Source organism: Rana temporaria, chromosome 10 (genome assembly GCF_905171775.1).
Source record: "Rana temporaria chromosome 10, aRanTem1.1, whole genome shotgun sequence".
Taxonomy (NCBI): domain Eukaryota; kingdom Metazoa; phylum Chordata; class Amphibia; order Anura; family Ranidae; genus Rana; species Rana temporaria.
Window position 1 is genome coordinate 131,409,981 of NC_053498.1, and position 12,871 is coordinate 131,422,851.

The 12,871-nt window shown below is 47.9% G+C and overlaps 1 non-coding gene across 1 annotated transcript; it reads right to left on the bottom strand.

Moving 5' to 3' along the window:
- Nucleotides 1–9,442: 9,442 nt before the first annotated feature.
- TRNAL-UAG lies at nucleotides 9,443–9,524 on the bottom strand. Its single transcript has one exon. It is a non-coding gene; the product is annotated as a tRNA-Leu (tRNA).
- Nucleotides 9,525–12,871: the final 3,347 nt, after the last annotated feature.

Below are 12,871 nucleotides of genomic sequence, written 5' to 3' on the forward strand. Positions count from 1 at the left end.
TCCTATTCAGGGCAACGGGATGTCTCCAGGTATTTCCCAAACTGGGGACTACCAATCACTGGAAGCACTACATCTCTGTAGAATAGGCCCCACCAAGTCCCCAGGGGACCAGCTCTGGAGTCCCGGTCCTGTCCTCTCAACTCTCTGCCCAAACACCTCCGTATTCTCTAATGTAATGCACTACAGTGAAACCTCGGATTGCGAGTAACGCAGTTAATGAGTGTTTCGCAATACGAGCATTATTTTTTTTTTAATCCTGACTCGGTTTGCGAGTGTTTTCTCACAAAATGAGCAGGATTCAAGCCATAGCGGTGTGCAGTACTGCATTTGGCCTTAGGTGGAGGGGGGGCACCGGAGCCGAGCAGAGCCGTTCAGAAATGCTCGGATAAACTTGGAAATACTCTGGGCCAGATTCACAAAAGAGATACGACGGCGTATCTCCAGATACGCCGTCGTATCTCTGCGTTGCGCCGTCGTATCTATGCGCCTGATTCTTAGAATCAGTTACGCATAGATATCTGTTAGATCCGACAGGCGTAAGTCTCTTACGCCGTCGGATCGTAACTGCATATTTACGCTGGCCGCTAGGTGGCGCTTCCGTCGAATTCCGTGTCGAGTATGCAAATTAGCTAGATACGCGAATTCCCGAACGTACACCCGGCCGACGCAGTAAAGTTACGCCGTTTACGTTAGGCTTTTCCCGGCGTATAGTTACCCCTGCTATATGGTGGCGGAAGTGCGGCGTAACAATGTTAAGTACGGCCGTCATTCCCGCGTCGAAATTTGAAAAAGTTACGTAGTTTGCGTAAGTCGTCCGTGAATGGGGCTGGACGTCATTTACGTTCACGTCGAAACCAATGACGTCCTTGCGGCGTACTTTGGAGCAATGCACACTGGGAAATTCCACGGACGGCGCATCATACAACATTTTCATAAAACACGCCCCCCTGTTCCAAATTTGAATTAGGCGGGCTTACGCCGGCCGATTTACGCTACGCCGCCGCAACTTACGGAGCAAGTGCTTTGAGAATACAGCACTTGCCCGTCTAAGTTGCGGAGGCGTAACGTAAATCAGATACGTTACGCCCACACAAAGATACGCGATCGGACGAGAATCTGGCCCTCTGTTCCTGAGCCTTTCCGAGGTTTTGCGAGTTCAGCTGAGCTTTCTCCCGGCCTTTCCGAGTGTTTCTGAGTCTCTCTGGCTCTCTGGCACCCCCACCTCTGGCCACATGCGGTATTGCATGCCATAGAAGTCAACGCAGAACAAATTATTTTTGTTTCCATTGACTTCTATTGGGAAACTCGCTTTGATATGCGAGTACTTTGGATTACGAGCATTCTCCTGGAACAGATTATGCTCATAATCCGAGGTTCCACTGTATTTATATATGAGGAGGGCACCACTCAATGGCCAAAGAGGAAATTATACCAACACCCCCTTACATGCAGGCTCCACAGAAACTTGAATGGGGCTATACTTTCTAGGATTTTAGTTCAGGATACTGGTGGAGGCTGCCAATATCAAGGAGGAGTAAGTGAGGTCCTAGGTGGGTGGGGTGGTTCTAGGTTAAGCTAGGTAGTAGGGTGGGGTAACCAGCATTACACTAAAACTGAACTTTTCCTTTAAATATGATATTAAATCATATAAATATATAATATTGTAATAGAATAATAATAAAAATAACAAATTACTATACATAATAAATATATAATAAATATAATAATAATAATAATAATAATAATAATAATAATAATATTATAATAAATACTATAATAAAGATAATATGCAGATTTGTATATTTTTCTAACCTCTCACTCCATTGCCCAATTTGTGACCTAGCAAGATGCAAAGGACCCTTACTCCTCCGTAGGCTTGAGCTCTAGATGTCGGGGGCTGTGGAGCGAGTGCGTGTATGACTACATGGCCAATATCTGGACCTGCGACATCCCAATCTCGTATCTCAGCGAGCATCCAGGTGGGTAAAGAGCCAATAAATATTTTTGGATGTTTTTGGCTAGAAGTCCAGTTGCCAATGCTGTGATTTATTTTCCTCCTCTGTGATAGTGCCCATGGTGGCCACACGGGCCCTGGTCATCGTAAACGGCATTCTCAGCCTCGTTGCAACACCACTTCTGGTTCTCGGAATGAAATGTACCAACATTATCAGCAGAAGAGACGATCTCAAGATGAATCTTTCACGAGCTGCTGGCCTAATGCTGCTTCTAGGAGGTATCATTTATAGATTTGCAGCATTGAAGCATGTAGGCACACACATTTTGCTACCCAAGGCAGCACCCCTTTGCTGGGACTGTCCCTCTAGAACAGGGGTCCTCAAACTATGGCCCTCCAGTTGTTCAGGTCTACAATTCCCATCATGCCTAGTCATGTCAGTGAATGTCAGAGTCTTGCAATGCCTCATGGGATGTGTAGTTTTGCAACAGCTGGAGGGCCGTAGTTTGAAGATCCCTGTTCTAGAAGGACTCATGTAGACAGGTGCTCTTGTCAAATGCTACCATTTGCATTCCAACACTGCCTGTATGTGTTCCATCAGAAAGTGCAACAGAAAGTTGTTTTAGGCCTGCTTTGCCTTCAATGCAAACCCAACTTAGTCAATGGCGTCCCTAGGGGGGCCAGAGGGGGCCCTGACCCCCCCCAACATTATGCTGTGCCCCACCATGTGCCCCCCCAAAAAACAAAACAAAAATGACCATTTTCTGTATTTAGCTTGGGCCGTCGCTGGAGTAACACAGTCTCTCCTGAGAGGGAGAGCATCCCCAGTCAGCTCCTGCGGGGGATTCCTCCCCCTCCCTCTGCTTGCTGACACTGCATAATGCGAGCGCTCACACAGCCGCCCGATCTGCTCCTTCCCCTGCATTACTCCTGCTAGGTGACCAGCTGGGGGCTCGGCTCTCTATAACCAATAGTGCCAGCCTTCCCCTGCATGCACCCATAATGTCACCAGCACTAGGTCCTAATAGACTGCCGCCACTGCCAAGGAGACAGATGCCAGACCAGCGCTGTCAATAGCAGGGACAGGACAGCTGGGGAACCCTAGAGTGGCAGAACACCAGGGCCCGGTGGCAAGACAACCTTTGCAACCCTGATAGTTCTCCCACTGCATTGGACCCTTATATTTTCTTGGTGTGCTGGTGACATATCTCTCTTGTTTTCTGCCACCCTGGGGGGCCCCAGTATAGTAGGAAGGGAGCTCACTGCAGAACATGTGAAAGGACCCATTTGTGGGATCGTAGTAAAGGGCCCCAGGATATATATATATATAATTGCATTTTAAAGTTGGCCCCCCCCTACTTTTGTCCCTGCCCCCCCTAAAATGTGAAAGCTGGAGACGCCACTGGTCTTAGTAAGGCTCAGTGTGTCCACAGAAACACAAAGCAGGTCTAATGCAGCCTCGTTATATATGCTTAAAACACCCAGCAAACCATAGTCTGCCTGCCTAAGCAAACTAACGTTTTCTGCAGGAAGTCATACATTTAGTGGTGTGGTATACAGAATAATTCCGCGCTGCCTTAACCACTTAACAACCGCCTCCTGCTTATATATGTCAGCAGAATGGCACGGCTGGGCAGATGTACGTACAGGTACGTCCTGTACATCTACCCAGCCGTGGGTCGCGGGCGCGCGCCCGCGACCCGGTCCGAAGCTCCGGGACCGCAGGACCCGGGGACCCCATCGCCGCTGGGGTCCCGCGATCGGTCCCTGGAGCTGAAGAACGGGGAGAGCCGCGTGTAAGCACGGCTTCCCCGTGCTCCACTATGGCGGCTGCATCGATCGTGTCATCCCCTTTATAGGGAGACACAATCGATGATGTCACTCTTACAGCCACACCCCCCTACAGTTGTAAACACACACTAGGTGAAACATAACTCCTACAGCGCCCCCTTGTGGTTAACTACCAAACTGCAACTGTCATTTCCACAATAAACAATGCATTTTATGCCTCGTACACACGGGCAAACATGTACGATGAAAACGGTCCGCCGGACCGTTTTCAGCGGACATGCCCGCCCGGAGATTTCTGTATGATGGTTGTACACACCATCAGACAGAAATCCGCGCGTACACGGTGACGAGGCCGCGCCGTCGCCGCGACGATGACGCGGCGACGTGCGCGGCCCTGGAAGTTCAATGCTTCCACGCATGCGTCAAAGTCATTCGACGCATGCGAGGGATGGTGGCCGCTCGGACATGTACGGTAAGTCTGTACAGACGACAGAACATGTCCGACGGACAGGATTCCAGCGGGCATGTTTCTAAGCAAGTTTAGAAACATTTGCCTGCTCGAAAACGGTCTGGCGGGCAAATGTACGCTGGAATCCTGTCCGATCGGCCGTACACACGACCGAACATGTCTGCTGAAACTGGTCCGCGGACCAGTTTCAGCAGACATGTTCGGTCGTGTGTACGGGCCCTTAAATGCATTTTTTGCTGTGAAAATGACAATGGTCCCAAAAATGTGTCAAAATTGTCCGATGTGTTCGCCATAATGTCGCAGTCACGAAAAAAAATCGCTGATCGCCGCCATTAGTAGTAAAAAATTTTTTTTATAAAAATGCAATAAAACTATCCCCTATTTTGTAAACGCTATAAATTTTGCGCAAACCAACCGATAAACGCTTATTGCGATTTTTTTTTACCAAAAATATGTAGAAGAATACGTATCGGCATAAACTGAGGAAAAAAACGATTTTTTTATATATTTTTGGGGCATATTTATTATAGCAAAAAGTAAAAAATATTGAATTTTTTTCAAAATTGTTGCTCTATTTTTGTTTATAGCGTAAAAAATTAAAACCGGAGAGGTGATCAAATACCACCAAAAGAAAGCTCTATTTGTGGGAAAAAAAGGACGCCAATTTTGTTTGGGAGCCACGTCGCATGACCGCGCAATTGTCAGTTAAAGCAACACAGTGCCGAATTGCAAAAAGGGGCCAGCTCCTTTACCTGCATTTTGGTCCGGGTCTTAAGTGGTTAAAGTGGTTGTAAACCTGAATTATTATTTTTTTGCTGTCACAATGTAGAGTATAAGATTTCCTATCATCTGTGCCCAGTCTTGCCACACAGATTTAATCCAGTGCTGAGCAATCCTCTTTTATTGTTCAGTGAGATAAAATGGACTTGCAGAGAAAAACCTTAGTCCGTTCCGCCCCCTTGCTGTGAGTGACAGGTTATTTACATATCTCATGCACTAGCCTGGAGACAGGCATTCTTTTTTAATTCCCACCCCCACTCCTTTTCTGAAGTTGTGTGGTTACTTTTCTGAATTTTGACTGGATGTTAGTGATCATAGCAGAATTTAGTGTTAGGAATACACAGGACAAAATGCATGTTGACAAGGGGAGTGTAGAGGTGGGCGGGGAGTCTACTGACATCACGACTCCACCCACCGAGCTCCAGACAACAGATCCACCCACAGAATCTGCAGTTTTTCAGTTCTTATAACAGACAGAGGGGAGACATTTGACAGGTAAGGATACATGCAGGAGACATCTATATCCGTATAGATCAGCACTATGGCAGGAGTTTAGAAAGGATGAGAGTGGGTTACATCAACTTTAAGGGTAAGCTGCTGACACACCAAGTAAACAAATTGCAACAATGTGGAAACAAAAAAAGTGTAGCGCTAATCAAAATATATAAATGAATAAATAAATACGTAAAAACTTGATAAATAAAGTGCTGAAATATTGATAGTGAATGATGAAAATAGAAATGTCTCCATAAGCACACTATGAAAGTCTATATGCAGGAAATTCAAAACAGGTGCAAAAATGCAAAGACTATGGCCCAGATTCACAAAGCACTTACACCGACGTATAACAAGTTACGCCGACGTAAGTGCAAATGTGCGCCGTCGTATCTGTGCGCAAGACCCACAAACAGAGATGCGCCTAAAAATAGGCTTCACCCTGCCGACGTAACTTGCTTACGCCGGCTTAGGGTGGGCGCACATTTAGGCTGGGCGCATGGTGGCGCTCCCATTGATCAGCCATTCAAATATGCAAATGAGGGAAATACGGCGATTCACGAACGTACGTGCGCCCGGCGCAGGCTACGCGAGGTGCTCGTAAGTTGTACATCCGGCGTAAAGTTATGCCCCATAAAGGAGGTGCAACCCAGCAGCAGACATGCAAAGGTCTGCCCCAGGGAACACAAGCCGGCGTATTTTACTTGGAAGTGTGTCTGGCTGGGCGTAGGTTACGTTCACGCCATAGGCAGTGATCCGGCGTAGTTTAGGCAGTTGTTCCGACGTGGTTGTGAGCATGCGCAGAGGGATGCGTCCACGTCACGGCGCATGCGCAGTTCGTGATACGTATCTGTCTGGCGCTCGGCCCATCATTTGCATGGGGTCACGCCTCATTTGCATGGCTCACGCCCAATTCCACCTACGCCGGCGTACGCCTTCGAATCCCACGCCACGCTGGCGCAGCGTTGGGAGCACTGGCTTGCTGAATTCCATGCTTGCCTCTCTGCGCTGCGTTGGCGTATCGTACATTGGTTTGCGCTACTGTGGCGTAATGTGCGCCCGCTCTCTGTGAATCTGGGCCTATCTGTCCTTAGAGAGATCAAACTTCGATGCTGACAAAGTTCAAAATATGGTGACGACTTCAAACCATGCAGATCTGTGCAAGTGAAGAAGTGATGAGGTGCAGGGAACCACCCCACAGGTAAAAGGCTTACCAGATAGTATGGACCCTAGACAACCTACGTCAAAAAGACTTGGCGTGGCGGAACCACAATGTCATTTGGCCGATCCTATGGACTTCAGGATGCTGTGCCAGAGATGACAAAACACCAGCAGGATAGAGAGAATGTCAGGGAAAGGTGACTTCCTAGTGGGTTGTCTCATAGAAATGAAGGTCCAGGGAATCCCAAATAGATGTAGAAGGGTTGTGTCATATAATAGAAGAAAAAAACGGCCACATAGCGTAACTCTATATTACATATCAAAAGTTTAATGAAGTCAGAACACTTACATTTGTGATGATATTCAAGGACTTTGTATAAAATGTGGCAACAATGGAGTCCTCCCGAAGCGTTTCGTCCGCTGGGACGTCCCTAGCCCCTCCCACCACTCTGCTTACCATACAGGCTATATACAGCTCAGTGATAATATTACTTGTACTTTTACGAGGTAATATCTGGATTTGGTGCACGCAAAGTGAATTTACATGGAAGTACTGTGTGTATAAAGTGTTGTTCTCTCTCTCTACAGGTATATGTGGAGGCGTGGCATTGTCCTGGTATGCTGTTGATACATTACTGAAATACAGGATGGAGGTAAGTAGATTTTATTCATCCTAAGTTGCCTCTCTTATAAGGAAAACTTGTCAAGACAGGAAGTGATGGGGAATCTCTCCAATGAGGAGGCAGAAACAAACACATTTTAGTAGAGCGGAGAAGAAATAGTGATGGTGAATTTATTGCTGTCTGTGCATTGGAGACTAAGGGCCAGATTCTTGTAGTTTCTGCGGCGGCGTCGCGTAAGCCATTTACACTACGCCGCCCCAACTTACAGGAGCAAGTGCTGTATTCCCCAAACACTTGCTCCGTAGTTTGGGGCGGCGTAGTGTAATTGGCCCGGCGTATCCCCGCGTAATTCCAAGGGGGCGGCTTGTATTTAAATTAAGCGCGCCCCCGTGCCGTTCGAACTGCGCGTATGCGCCGGGCTTAAAATAGCCCAGTGCGCATGCTCCAGTTCTCGACGGAAAACGTCAATGACGCCGACGTGTGCGTCATTGACGTAAAGTCGTATTCAAGAACGACTTAGTAAAACGACGTACCCGACGGGAAAAGACGACGCGGACCCGACGCCATACTTAACATGGCCTACGTGGGACAGGCGTAAGGTTACCCCTCATACAGCAGGGGTAACCTTACGCTTACGCAAACGACGTAAGCGACGGTTACGCGATGCGATTTCGTTCGGGAATCGGCGTTTCAGGCTCATTTGCATAAACAAATGAGACCTGAACGTAAACGCCATCTAGCGGCCGGCGGCGAATTACATTTAGGATCCGAGGCCCATATTCTCTCTAAAAATCCGCGGGCTGCGCTTAAGGCACTTACACTCCGCTGTCCCAACTTACAGGAGGAGTGTAAATGCCCCGGCGTAGCCTGGCGGATCTCCAAGGGGGCGGCTTGTATTTAAATTAAGCGCGCCCCCGTGCCGTTCGAACTGCGCATGCGCCGGGCTTAAAATAGCCCAGTGCGCATGCTCCAGTTCTCGACGGAAAACGTCAATGACGCCGACGTGTGCGTCATTGACGTAAAGTCGTATTCAAGAACGACTTAGTAAAACGACGTACCCGACGGGAAAAGACGACGCGGACCCGACGCCATACTTAACATGGCCTACGTGGGACTGCCGTAAGGTTACCCCTCATATAGCAGGGGTAACCTTACGCCTACGCAAACGACGTAAGCGACGGTTACGCGATGCGATTTCGTTCGGGAATCGGCGTATCAGGCTCATTTGCATAAACAAATGAGACCTGAACGTAAACGCCACCTAGCGGCCGGCGGTGAATTACATTTAGGATCCGAGGCCCATATTCTCTCTAAAAATCCGCGGGCTGCGCTTAAGGCACTTACACTCCGCTGTCCCAACTTACAGGAGCAAGTGTTGTATTCCCCAAACACTTGCTCCGTAAGTTGGGACGACGGAGTGTAAATGCCCCGGCGTAGCCTGGCGGATCTCCAAGGGGGCGGCTTGTATTCAAATTAAGCGCGCCCCCGATTCTAATGAACTGCGCATGCGCCGGGCTTCAAAAAGCCCAGTGCGCATGCTCCAGTTCTCGGCGGAAAACGTCAATGGCGCCGACGTGTGCGTCATTGACGTAAAGTCGTATTCAAGAACGACTTACGGAAACGACGTACCCGACGAAAAAACACGACGTGGACCCGACGCCATACTTAACATGGCATACGTGGGACTGGCGTAAGGTTACCCCTCATATAGCAGGGGTAACCTTACGCTTACGCAAACGACGTAAGCGACGGTTACGCGATGCGATTTCGTTCGGGAATCGGCGTATCAGGCTCATTTGCATAAACAAATGAGACCTGAACGTAAACGCCATCTAGCGGCCGGCGGCGAATTACATTTAGGATCCGACGGTGTAAGTGACTTACACTAGTCGGATCCTAGCCTAAATCCGGCGTATCTTGTTTTGTGAATACAAAACAATTATACGCCGGCGGGAAATTCGATTTACGCCGGTGTATCAGTAGATACACCGGCGTAACTTGTTTGAGAATCTGGCCCTAAGCCAGTGTTACAGGGGCAGGAAGTTGGGGAAATCTCCCCTAGAGAGTCACAGGCAGAAATAAAATTCTGTTATGAAACAAAAAAAAATAAAAAACTCTGCAGAAATGTTAATGGTAAAAAATGAACCGCTGGATCAAGCTTTAAAAACTTGGCAGTGGTGGGATTTGAACCCACGCCTCCAGAGAGACTGGAGCCTAAATCCAGCGCCTTAGACCGCTCGGCCACACTACCTTATGGGGACATGGAAGTTCTAAAGGAATACTGTGATAGGTCTGTGTATGGGCTGATGTGAATCATAAAAGTTTCAAGAGAAAAATATGGAGGTTGCTATTAATGAGAGCCTTCTGAAAATGCTCTGCGCCTGGCTGTCACATTGATTTAGGTACTTTTAATAATTTCCCGGAACAAAACATGCAGATTAGAGAACCAACTTCTTACCTGAATACTTCTGTAAGTCCTGCGGGGCCAGAAAACATTGAAGCCATCGGATCATCACGATGACAAGGCAAAAGCCTTTATCACAAGGAGAGGACAGCAGTGGCACCTCCAGACTCTCAGGGTAGGTCTCCTTTAAGACGAGAGTCTTCAAATGTTCTAAACAAAGGGCCACTTTCCTTCAGGCTTTAGGTGGGGGGGGGGGGGGGCAGACTGTGGCCAGTGGCAGCAAACAATGTCCCATCTTTCTTTTTATTGGGAGGAATCGTACCCCTTTGTTAGAGTCGGTGGGAGGAATAGTACCCCATTCATGGTGTTGGTGAGAGGAATGGTGCCCCATTGATGGTGTCAGTAGCAGAAATGGTGCCCCATAGATGGTGTCAGTGGGTGGAATAGTGCCCCATCATTGATGTCAATGGGAGGAATGGTGCCCCATTGATGGTGGTAGTTGGAAGAATAGTGCCCCATCATTGATGTCAGTGGGAGGAATGGTGCCCCATTGATGGTGTCAGTAGCAGGAATGGTGCCCCATTGATGGTGTCGGTGGGAGGATTGGTTCCCCATTGAGGGTGTCGGTGAGAGGAATGGTGCCCCATTGATGGTGTCAATGAGAGGAATGGTGCCCAATCGATGGTGTCAGTAGCAGGAATGGTGCCTCATGGATGGTGTCAGTGAGAGGAATGGTGCCCCATGGATGGTGTCAGTGAGAGGAATGGTGCCCCATGGATGGTGTCAGTGAGAGGAATGGTGCCCCATCATTGATGTCAGTGGGAGGAATGGTGCCCCATTGATGGTGTCAGTGAGAGGAATGGTGCTACATGGATGTGTCAGTGGGAGGAATAGTGCCCCATTGATGGTGTAAGTGGGAGGAATGGTGTCAGATTGATGGTGTCAATGGGAAGAAAAGTGCGTCAGCATTTTTTGTTATTTTGATGCACCGATATTCAGCTTATTACTCTCCAATTGTGCAGTAGAGCTTGGGTGAGTTTTTGTCGGTGCCCCATTGATGGTGTCAGTGGGAGGACTAGTGCCCCATCATTGGTGTCAGTGGGATGAATGGTGACCCCATCATTGGTGTCAGTGGGAGGAATGCTCCCCCATTGATGGTGGTAGTTGAAAGAATAGTGCCCCGTCATTGGTGTCAGTGGGAGGACTAGTGCCTCATCATTGGTGTCAGTGGGAGGAATGTTGCCCCATCATTGGTGTCAGTGGGATGAATGGTGACCCCATCATTGGTGTCAGTGGGAGGAATGCTCCCCCATTGATGGTGGTAGTTGAAAGAATAGTGCCCCGTCATTGGTGTCAGTGGGAGGACTAGTGCCCCATCATTGGTGTCAGTGGGATGAATGGTGACCCCATCATTGGTGTCAGTGGGAGGAATGCTCCCCCATTGATGGTGGTAGTTGAAAGAATAGTGCCCCGTCATTGGTGTCAGTGGGAGGACTAGTGCCTCATCATTGGTGTCAGTGGGAGGAATGTTGCCCCATTGATGGTGGTAGTTGGAAGAATGGTGCCCCATTGATGGTGTCAGTAAAGGCAGAATATAAACAGTTTATACTTCATCTTTAGACAGTTGTCGCCAATAAATTGTCCACATTAAAATATTTTCCCTTAGTAGTAGGGGAGGATTAAAACCCCTGTCTATTCTTTGCCCCATTGGGGGGATTTCCCTTCACTTCCTGTCCTGGAGACAAAATAGGAAGTGAAAGAAAAGCTCTACAAAGTGAAGGGATTCCTCGATTAGACGCTTGTCACTGTAACTAAGCCCTCATTGGACAATCCCCCGCCTCTTGTTTTGTATTTTCTTTGATCTCTTTACTGAAAACAACTCAACATAATAAATAGAGTCCTTCCCCCCATCAGTGAGACCGTCAGCAACTGTGTCTGTGCTGCTTGTAGTCATTATCAGAAGTCTGTATGACAGGGTGACAACGCAGGAGTAGAATTAGGAGTGTTGTCACCTTATAACAGGAAGTGCCTTAGAAAGAGTCTTCATGGCAGGATCACTGGGTATCATTTTAATAAAAACATTTAAAACTATTGGAAATGACCTGTTGAAGCCTAGATGAGATTTCAGTGATAGGATTTTCACCTACAATAATGAGATATCTTGGTATCCAGGTGGTGCTGACAGTTCCTGGGATCACATATGAACTTGGATACTCTTATTGGTTGGCTACCGGCTCCATTGGATGTGCGTTGGTTGCAGCTGTGCCACTCCTCTGGATGAACTATAGAAGTGACATCACTGCTGAGGCAAGAACTGCCAAAGCTGCTCGCCACAGTGCCCACAACAATGCCATGACCTATCTGTGACTACTTACCTCTGGTGGTGGTCCAGGGTGCTATCCTATCCATGTGTGAGAAACTGGAAAAAAAAACGGACCGTGGTGAAGGAAGATACCAACCTGTACTTACAATGTACCCACCTGTGCTAAAACAAAACCTGTGTGCCCCTCTGTACAGTAAGTACCCATTGGTGCCTATACTGACTGCTCCGGGTTCTCTCCATCACTCTGATCGCTGAAAATCTTCTGTGTATGGGGCACAAGTACACATTGCCATCCCACAATGCCGCTTCCTGCTCCTTCTAATTGGACTGGCACTATGCCATCCTGTGCGCTTTTACACTTGGTAGTTGGGTGATGGTTAATAAATGTCATATCACCCCCCAGTGATTCTCTTTCCTTAAATGTGAGGTGTCTTTGACCCGTGTCTGTCTGCTGCGTATACATTCCTTGGCATATTGGGTAAGGGGGGTCTATATACAGTAATACCTTGGATTATGAGCATAATTTGTTCCGGAAGAATGCTTGTGTAACGGTCACCACCATTTACGATATTCCATTCCATCGCCCCACGACAGCTTATCCGACAGTCCGACAAGCCAGCAGACACGATCCATAAGAATTCCCTCAGAAAGACGAGACATACGCTCTGTGTTTTCTGAGTCAAATGAATGAATGAATGAATGCTTTAATTGTTAGCTCTCTTATATACAGTACAAGCATTTTACAGTTAATCAAAGGAACAAAGAAACTCTCCACCCACACATCACACAATGGGGCTTCAATCACATTCTTTTAGATAATGACAATCAGAGAAGTTAATTATCCCCCAGACATTCGGACTCCGCCAATAAG